The 10,827-nt window shown below is 37.4% G+C and overlaps 1 long non-coding RNA gene across 1 annotated transcript; it reads right to left on the bottom strand.

Annotated features, from left to right (window-relative positions):
• Nucleotides 1-747: 747 nt before the first annotated feature.
• On the bottom strand, nt 748-10,266 carry LOC122968204. The gene is made up of 3 exons (XR_006398779.1): nt 9,789-10,266; nt 794-801; nt 748-758 (listed from the first exon to the last, which is right to left on the bottom strand). It is a non-coding gene; the product is annotated as an uncharacterized LOC122968204 (long non-coding RNA).
• Nucleotides 10,267-10,827: the final 561 nt, after the last annotated feature.

Raw genomic sequence — 10,827 nt, forward strand, 5'->3', positions numbered from 1 at the left:
CTAGAAATTGATAAACTCATACAGAGGATGTGTGTGTTCACAGCACAAACTGTCTCCTAGACACGTAGAGCACCATAAAATGACCTGTGTGCACTGTGAAGTGATATAATGAAAGGCCTCAAACCATAAAAAGACAAGAAAGTGAAACTAAAACTTCAGATAAGAAAAATGATATTAGAAGTGTACTGTTGGAGAAATTACTATATTATTATATTAATATTTTGATGATCATTAATACAGTGTAGAAGTTTATTCAACTGATCAGTTTTGTCTTTGAAGAACATGATGCATTCTTTACCCTGTCTATTGACCTTTATATGTTTGTTCTGTTTCTAAGTGAGATGTCTCCACCTTGTTTGTGTCGGCAAATTAATGTCTAATCTGTTAGGGAAGAAGAAATAGAAAAGGTTATCTGAAGTGCATGGTACATGGCGACCCTGATTCTAAGAAGCGATTGTTGGAAAGGGGCACTGAATGCAAGAACCGCAAGCTGTACAAGACAGGCATGACACCATATATGGAATTGTTATTGCTTATCTTACAGGAAACAGGTCTCTGGACAGTGAAGTGTGACTGCACATGAGGTGCGTACGTGATAGATGGAACACTTGTGTTGATGGTTGTGTTGGGTGGAGGCTGAAAGTAATACGTGTTTGTGTGAGCTGTTCAAGGGGCTCCTCTCTTACTGCAGAGCTCAGAGAGCCTGTAAGCAGATGCTTTAGTGATTTATGAAAAGCAGTTGCACTGCAGGAAAAATACTGTCTCTGGTATTTAATATCCTTTATCGCCTAACTAGACAAGCTGATTTTTCATCTGCAATGACACCACACTGCCTCAATATCACTGTGAAGTAAAGAAAGGAAAGTACAGATGATAAAGATGTTGTAAGAATCATTGGTTTTAATGTCATAACCAAACACAAGTTGTATGAAAGCAGAAAGATGAGCACAAGATGAAAAACGGGTTTATATGTGTGTGCTTTCATCAAATAAAATTGATTTTTATTATTATAATTGAATATTACAGAACATACTCTTAACATGCGCCGTGAGACTCCCTCATTCTGGGCAACAAGACTCCAGTAAACTGCTGGACTGGCTTCACCTGTACTCTACTGCCACTGTAAAAGTAACATAAGCTGTCAAATAAATGTAGTGGAGTACAAAGTACAATATTTCCCTCTTGCCTTACTTTCCCAGTTTCAAACCTTTAACATCTCAGCACTAGATGAAATAACTCTGGTGTTGGTAGTTTTTTAAAGAGATATTCCCCTCTGTTGGTCATTTTAATCTTTTATTAAGAGTTCTCTAACTTTTGATTTTCCCATTTATTTTAAGCATGCAGTTATTCAACCATTCAACCATAGAAACCCTAATTTGGATCCCAATTTCAATATCAATTTATAAATTATCATTTTTATCTAAGGTGCTTGAGAAAGTTCTTTCAACTCAATTAATATCTTTAATGAATAGTGATGATATTTTTAATAGTTTTCAGTGAGGTTTTAGAGCTCGCCATAGTGCAGAGACAGCTCTCATGAAGGTTTCTAATGATCTACTTTTAACAGCTCATAAAGGTGACTGTACAGTCCTGGTGCTTTTAGATTTGAGCGCTGCCTTTGACATGATCAGTTACTCCATCCTCCTGCACCATTTAGAAACCTGGGTTGGTCTTAAGGGAACTGCAGTATAATTTTCACTGTTGTCATAGCAAACACCCCTTACGAAAAAAGCACATGTGAAATTCAGTCTTTCACATGTGAACTGAGACATTTCACATGTGAGCTTAAAATTCACATGTGAAAAAAGATGGTAACACTAAATTTTACGGGTCCGCAAATTTCATGTAAATTATGTGATAATTAGCGAGTAATTTCTTTGAAATTACTCTGAAATTACCTCAAAATTTGTCTCAACTTTCATGGTAAGTAGATATAATAAGCAAGTAAGTTATTTGAAATTTTGAAATTACCTCAGCATTTACCTCAAATTTCATGGTAAATAAGTGAGTTGTTGCAGCTTAATTTCCAAGTAGTTTCTGTCTAACTTCTGCAGGCCAGTAAATTGAAGTATGATTTTTAACCATTTACATTCTCACCATCTGTATAATTTCAGATCAGTCCAACCTTGTAACAAATTTCCTATATATCCGTTTTTAAAAATTGTAGCCACCATAAATTGTTAGTTACCGACAAAAACAACTTCATAATCAAGAATCAAGATACAAATTGCCCATTTTAAAAGTCCTTGCTTCCTTATTGAGGCCTGATAATAATGTCTTCACACCACTCAACAAATGTCACTTTTATATTTTGAGACAATACATTAACAAATAAATTAAATTTATACAAGGTTTCTGACATGAAAACACAGCATTTGTGTCGTGCTACGTTTACACATTAAAAACACTCTGATGTCTTTAAAAAGGCGTCCAACCACTCCATCATGTTTTTGGCCAACTGGTGGTTCCACTCAATGAATCTGAGGTTCATCTTAAGAGCTGTGGCTGTCCGTCCCCCTGAAGCAGTAGATGTTCTCCTCATAAGAACGCCAGGCTCTCTCAATATGTTGTGTATGAGACCCTGTCTGTAGATACACAAAGTGTCGCCTATGGTTGGCATGATAATGGATGGAACCATCTTGTCAGTCTTTGATAAGCTCTCCAACAATCTGTGATAAAAACAAAACTAATAAAAACAAACTACTGAAAATTAAACTTAACCAAAGTCGACATGAAATTCAAAAATAGTATAGAAATAACAGGCTAATTCAAAAGAGAAAAATACCTCTACAAGGAGAAAAGACCTCCAGGCCACACAAAACACACACGACCGCTGACTTAGGAAAAAAATAATAGAAAATATATTTATAAATTCATTCTGTCCTTTGTCATTTTTCCGATAGCTTCTTTTTAGCATCTCTTTAGAAATAACATTTCTTTGTTTGATGTAAATCTTTAATTCAATTATACCACAAAAAAATAAAATTAAAAACAAATGAATGTACAAACAAAACTGCAGTAAATTAGAAATTAAGAAATATTCAACTCTCAGTGCTTGATACACAAATTAAATGTATCCTCTGTTGGATCAAAATGCACTTATTATCAGTTATCTGTTCTTGACAGTCTTTGTTTTCCCTTAAGTTACCTTAAGGTTATTAGTCTTATTTGGTCTTGGGTTCCTTCACCTCAAATGTTCCTTTAACGTTGTTTGTCAACTTTGAGTTTCTTTATGACATCAGTTGTGGTCAGTATTTAAGTCTGTTTTGGGCCAAAGAAGAACAAAATAATCTGAGATCTCAGGAAAAATTAAAATAAAATAGAATGCTCCTTAGTTCGGTTCCCTTTGATTTGGTTCCTATTGCACCCTTGGAATGGCGCAACATCCACATGTCAGCATCCCGCCACGATGAAGGTATCCACGAGCAGCGATGACGATCTGGACGGCAGACGAAGCAGCTCCACTCACAGATAGTTCCAAAACGTGAGTTAACCTCTGTGTTGTTGCCTGGGAAACTCTTGGTAGTGTAGCTCCTTTTAAGGAATACGGCAGTGCGTAGCGGGTGAGCTCATTTCGGCAGTAGAGACGTTGCAGGACACTTTAGACTCGTTTTCACTTGACTTTTCAGGACTTTAAAGGCTCTGCAGTGATATGATGTGATCTGTCTCTGGTCTCTGAGGATCAAACTCTGCAGGCGAGGCAGCAGTAAAAGTTTCCTCCTTAAGAGAAATGATCAGACTTCCCATTGAGCTGTCAGTGTCTCCTTAAAGTTTAAGTGCTTTTACATTAATGTTCACAGTATTTTGTCCACCCCTTGTGGAAGAACAAAGTCTTGTGAACAGTCACAGTAATGTGGAGGTTAATCATGTCTTCAAGGAGAATATATTCTTATGAATGATGTGTTTTGTCTGTTTAAAGGGTCCAAGACCCAGCTAGAGTCATTTATTACATACCTCAACTCTTTCTGTCATTTACACTGATGTTCAGACATTGCATCTTTTCATTGTCTTTCCTAACTGAGTACAGATGGTACCACGGAAAGTATTCTGCTGTGTACACTGACACCAGAAATTGAACAGTGTCATTTTTTTAAAATCAAAATAAGCGCTAATTCACCAAACTCCATGATATCCATGCTCCCTGTGACAAGGAATTGTCCTTTCTTGTATGATGTTCCCTTGTACAGCATTTCTACTGTGACCTTTGTGTTATTCTCAGTGAAATCAAATTGTCTGACTGCATCTTGAATGGCTCTACTGTATTGTAAAATGGAGTGGTTCTCCATCTTTAACTTGCAAGATAGCCTGACCCATTGATCCTGCTGAAAGATAAGCCTGCAACATCTGATGTATTTCAGAGAGTGTAAGGCAGAGGTTTTTGAAATTCTTCAAATTTCTTGCACATCTCTTGAAATAACTGTGCTTACTTTCAAAGCGCATTGTCCACAGCTTTGGTTTCAAATTACTCTCTGGAAATAGAGCTTTTCTTGACTCTAAATATTCTTGAATAAGAACATCAAGATATGCTACCTGAGGCACAGAGATTTTCTGAGCACATATCAGGTCCACAATGTCTTTCAGCTGCAGAGTCAACTGCCACACATCATCTGTTGTATCTTTCACTCTGTCACCAATTATGAGAGGCAGCAGCCTCAGAAGATTCCAATTCTGTACAGCCTGTCCTGAGAGCTTAGCTGCTTGAGGGCTGACCTCGCATGGCTTTGTAGAAGCATCAGAGGCGCAGTATTTGAACTGCTTAATTCACCGATTCAGAGTGGAGTAAGTGAACCATGCCTTTTTCTTTATGAAATACTTAAGATACAGTGCTACATCGTAAGACAAAACACCTTCAAAGATGTCATGTCCTAGGCAAGGTGGCAAACCTGGTTGACAGACATTAAAGTATTTCAAGAATTGAATACTGACTTGAACTTTACTCCATCCACGTCTGGTATACCTTCAGTCTGGAGGCGATCGACAGCAGAATTGTAGCTCTCAATGGTGCGCTCTGGTCTGCACAGATTTGGATCATCACCCTGGAATTCAGATCGGGTTATTAGGCAGTACCTACAGAAATATTGTGAGCGACTGAAATTTTCAGAGAAGCCACCAATGCAATGAGAGCCCAAATTATCTCCAGCAATGCAATACAAGGTTCCTTTGACTACGGTTTCATCTGATAATACAATCCCATTCTCCTCCTATTCCTTCAAGTCTGCTAGTAATTCAGAGAACACCTTAACATGCCCAAATTCTTTGAAATCTTTCTCTCTGCACAGTAAAACATGTGGTTTGTGTCTGACCGTACATGAAGTGGCAAGTTAGCAACAGATGCATAGACAGCTAATATGTTGTGTCTCGTCTTTGCAGAGCCAAAAGGGTTAACAACTTCAAAGGCATCTTGGTATAGTACTAACTTGAGACATGATGGATCTTGACCAAAAAAATCATTGGATTTAAATATCTAACCATCACTAATGTCACTTAGAACATCTGAGGGAGACTCAGCAGTGTGCTCTCCTGATTTCTGCCACAGATCAGACTCTAACAAACATTTGAAAGTCTCTCTCACAGGCATATAATAGGCAAATCTATTTGTTCTGTTCTCATCTCTTCCTAAAAACATTTTCTATGCTGTCCTCATTGGCTCTGTATGACATGCAGAGAACAGATCAAATCCCTTGACAGACTCACAAACTTTGGTGATGTCCTCATCTGATAACAATGTGTCATTTTTTAGCAGTGATGTAAGTTTACTGAACCTGCAGGATCTACTGCACTCCTGGAGGGAGAAATTCATAATAAACAAAATTCTTCCAAACAAACAACCAGATTCTACTGCTACAGTAAATATCTGAACACACTCCTGTCATAACACAGTGGATCAGATCTAACCTGGAATTCATGCTGATGAAGCTTTTTCTTGAAGGTCAAATCATTTCAGTTCTACAAAATATTGAAGCCTTTCCTTCCCAGTAAGACCTGGACTCTAAAAGTGGATTTTGTGGACTTGCATGGGAATGATTAGTTGGCGTACATTGTTGTGGACTGATAACCTGTTAGTTGTCAGTTAATACTTTTTACTCTTTAAGTCTTAAAGACCTTTGTGACCAGCAGTAGTCTTTCCTATGTAGCCCCCTGTTTGTCTGTTCTCTTGCTTATGGATTAATAAAACAATTAAAATAGTAAAATACCACAGTTGTGGTAGATGTTCAGTTTATCTGTTTCCTCATTAATCATTAAACGTCCACTTTTATGAGTATTTTGAAACCAGCATTGTTATCATGTATGTTTTACATTGATTATCAGTCTTCTTCCTCTCTGCCTCTGCTACATATTATATATTATATTATATATATTACTGCTACCAATATCATATACAAAGTGATGATCAGTGGAAAAGCATGAAACCATCAGCAGGCATGTGTATCTCATCACCTGCATACCTGAATCTCAGAAACAGAAGTGTCATCTGAGCAGGAAAACAGTATGTAAAGTATAAAAGTTACTAACTGATGTGTTTTTAGTCGAGTTGTTTTGACGTATGTGACACCTGAACAGGACAGGAACAGTACAGACATCACATACATGTATTTCCAGTTTTTAAAAGTTGGGTGTAAAAAAGGTGATCAGGAGGTGGAAGGGCCTCAATTAATAATCAATAATATATTCACAACAAACAATGAATTACTTGTTGTTTATGTACCTGTTTCAAAGATTTAACCTTCACTCTGGCACTCAGCACTAGATGGTGACGTCACTGCAGGATCTTAACACAGCAGCAGTGATGTTTCTCTGCAGAGGTCACTTTGAGGTGATGATGATTGATCACATTCACAGAAAATGAAGTGAAAGGAAGGATGAGAAAATACACTCCATTTCCTCATGAAGTACAATAAAAGACTGAAGTTATCAGATAAAACACTGATAGTGTTCTCACGAACACACTGTTGTGACTATAGAGACTGTTTTGGATTCTTCTGCTGCATTAGTTTCAGTGTATAATATGATGTATTGAACATGTGGGTGTGGTGCATTGTGGAATCTAATGAACTGAAAGGAAGGATGTGTGATGATATCGTTCAAAGGAAGAGCTGGCGAAGTTCTTGTTTTGTAGACGTTTATTAGACGATGGCCATCGGGTCCATTCCATATACAAAGATGGTCTGGGCAATGTACCACTGTCGATGCACAGCTTATATAGGGTTACACATCTGTATCTTATCATATGAATAACATGTTTTCCAGGGGCACTACCTCAGTTGGGAGCCGTCCATCAAGTGATTGACAGCTATCTCACAACATATTATGTATCACAACATGCCCACATCTGGAACAGTTCCATACTTGACCATGGATCCATTGTTTGTATCTAAAAGGCCCCCCCGAAGGGCTATGCCATATTACCCAAGGTGTCATGCAGACTAGGGAATGTTTCTGTCACACGTCCAACATCCAAAATCAGTAAAATACATAGGGTCAGATAAAAATCATACTAACATGAACTATGAGGAATTACCTGCTGACAGACATCAGAAATTACAGATAATTTCACAGATTAAATTTTCAACATGTTCCAGTGTGAGAACAGAGATGTTCTTTCATTTTCAGAGAAAACTGGTGTTTAGAAATGTCTGAATCTGACTTTAACTAAACATTTTACTGCAGGTCAGTTTGCAGGAAGATAATAAACAGAAGATTTGAGGTTAGATAAATCATTGAATTCCAAAACTCATGTTAGCATCCATTGTAATGTTTGAACTCAAGGCCATGTTGTTGTTTTTACATTTTATAATATAGCATTAAACTAAAGATGCCATGCTGACCATCCACAACAACTAAAGTTGATATAACAACCAAGAACAGCAGTAACATGCAGCTGTCATTTTATTCAGTTTCCTATTTCCACCCATCACAGTCTCTGGGAAGCTGAGGTTCTTTAAACACTTTGAAACTATTTTCAATCAGTAATTCTGTTCAGGATAGGCTACACATTTCTAAGAGCTGTTTCCTTGTAGTGGAGTAAATATGTTATATGTTACAGGTTCAGAATGATGCATTAAGTCACAACTGGTGCAACACATTTATTCACAGAGGTTATCGGTGCAAAACATATTTAAAATAGTCATCAGCAATGTTATTCATATTGTGGCATTAACTCAGCTTGCATCAGCTCTATTATCTCTGAACTGTGAACTTCACTGTAATAACTTTAGTTTACAGTCCTGCTTTAAAGTTCTCAGTGGACTTCACTTACTTTAAACATCATGTACACAATGTTACAAACATCTTTATGTGTAAACTGCATCTTACTGTCACTTACTCAGTTTAACTAATTGAAAACATCACGATACACCTTTAACTGTGTTTACTGAATGACCTGCTGTAGACAGTCTAATAATGTCGGGAAATACAATAAACCTTTCCAGCCTGCATTTCTACTGGCTGGTTACCTACCTGTAACCTGCAATGATCTCACTCTCACAGTTCACACTCTGAACACAAATAACAAAAAAAAAAAATAGACTTTAATATTTTTTATGAAAGTGTCAGAAACTGACACAGAAGACAAACTTTTATCCTTTTATTCCCTCCTCCTCTTCTTCCTTTCTATCTCTCCCTCCATCCTTGCTCTGATGGGATGTGTGAGCTCCATTGTTCTCTTCACATTGTATATAAATGAGTGTTTGAGTAGAAACTCTTCCAACTACATCCTGAAATCCTCTGATGACCTCTCCATCCTGACTACTACACAGAGATGAGGATACATCACTGTACAACACTCAGCACCTTATTATTAATGTGAAAAAACTGAAGAGATTGTATTTAATCTAAAATCAGTCCAGTAATCATTCATAAGTCTCACATTTATCAGGTCTGAACATAAAAACCTTTGTGTGCACAATGATCTCTTACCTGGCATGTCCATGTTGAAGTCTTTGTTCTCTGCTGCAGCAGAAGCTGTACTTTATAAGAAGACTCAGACTCTTTATTGTCCCCTTAGAGAACTTTGTCTTGGCTTCAGCATAACTGCATCACAAAACATTTATCTTCCAAACACACTGTAAATACATAATTTACAGCACCTTATAAAGTGCTCTGGGAAGTATCGTTCCACCAACACCACTTTTGATTGTTGCTGTTTAAATCTTAATGTATAAAGGGACAAATGAGTTTTTATAAAGGTAAACGTTTGTATTCAGGATGGAGAATGTGAGGAATCATTCATTATGTTCTGTGCTTCTCTAAGCTCAGACTGCTCATATATAACCTGAAGAGAAAACTGTTCTTCCCTCCCTGTGACCTTCATATCAACCTGCACAAGGTCACCTGATTAAACTCTGTAACACTGACTGATAGAACAGAAACATGATTCTCTTGTCAACTCTGTAGTATATTTTATCGTATATAACAACCTTTCACTTTGTATATACAATACATCCTAATGTTCAGGTGTTAACACACACTGATGTGAGACGTTCAGTCTCCTCCAGCTACAGATCTTCAGTCTGTCTGATTACAGTTAAATCCACCAACACTCACATGTTGCTTTCAATAACTTCATGTTGACATCAGTCTCCTTAATGACACATTAGAAAGAAAAATGGAGAAAGACAAGAAGGAGCCATTAAAACTACCTGAAAACCTAAAAACCTTATGACTGTAAACCCAAAACAGGGCTGGCTCTGGCCATTTTGGTGCCCAAGGCGAAATAAGGACCCCCCCCCCACCGCATTCCACCCAAATGACCCAGCCAGTACTGCCTCATCACCACCCACTCACTCTACAAACATCAGACACCACAATGGTTGCAAGACAAAAATATATATTTTTATTTTTAGAGATTAAAATGACTTCTCAAACAAACGGATCACATATCAAAGAATGAATAAATTGTTAAATATTACCAACTACCTGTTAGTAACATACAGACACTGGCACTAAAGGCCTAAATGCACTGGAAGCATTTCCACAGGTCAGGTTCTCCGTTTCTTCTCTTGAATTATACTATTCAGATAGAAAGCAGGTCTGTGTAGCTTTAAATTGGACATAGATGTGCTGGCATCAGTTTTATGGATACCATGTTTATATCTTTACACACATGCTTATCAGATTTAGATTAAGGAGATAAGATTCATGGACGACTGGCTGCCGCCACAGTAAATCATCTGATGCTGTCTGATACTCAACTAAAATTTATTACAGAGGAAAACTATGACCCACAATGCTGTGTCGGCCGGGCATCTATTCATTTTCTATTTTGTTATTACCTGTTTATTTTTCAGAAGTCCACCTGTCACTATAACTAAATAAGCTTGATAATAATAATATTAATAATATCTTACAAACTGGAGCTGATATAGGAAAAACAACTTCTCACCTAAAATCAGAAGACAACTGTTTCACAGCTTTTGTTAAAATTATTTCTCAGGCGGTCTGCTAACTGTGCACAGAAGTGACTGAGAAATCCCCCATAAGCCCCTCTGGTGAGCTTAACTTACCACTAACCTGTAGCAGAGGTGCATCTCTGTTTGGCCCTGAACCTTAAAGACACGTTGTGCAGCACTGAAGAAAACCTTCTGAAAACTATCAGCAGACTCAGTGTGAAGGATGGGAGGAGAAACCAAACACTGTCAACAGAAAGATCACATGTGTCCCTTTAAGTCACTGGGACCCTTCAGTGATGAGACCAAAATATTCTGAAATGTTCTTCAGGCTCTGTGCTTCAGCACATTCAATGGTTAATTAAACACTGGACGCTACATTAAAGAACCAATAATCAGCTTTAATTTGAGTGGGTTTACATCAGTAGAGAAAGACGAAAAG

Source organism: Thunnus albacares, chromosome 18 (assembly GCF_914725855.1).
Source record: "Thunnus albacares chromosome 18, fThuAlb1.1, whole genome shotgun sequence".
In the NCBI taxonomy this organism is placed as follows: domain Eukaryota; kingdom Metazoa; phylum Chordata; class Actinopteri; order Scombriformes; family Scombridae; genus Thunnus; species Thunnus albacares.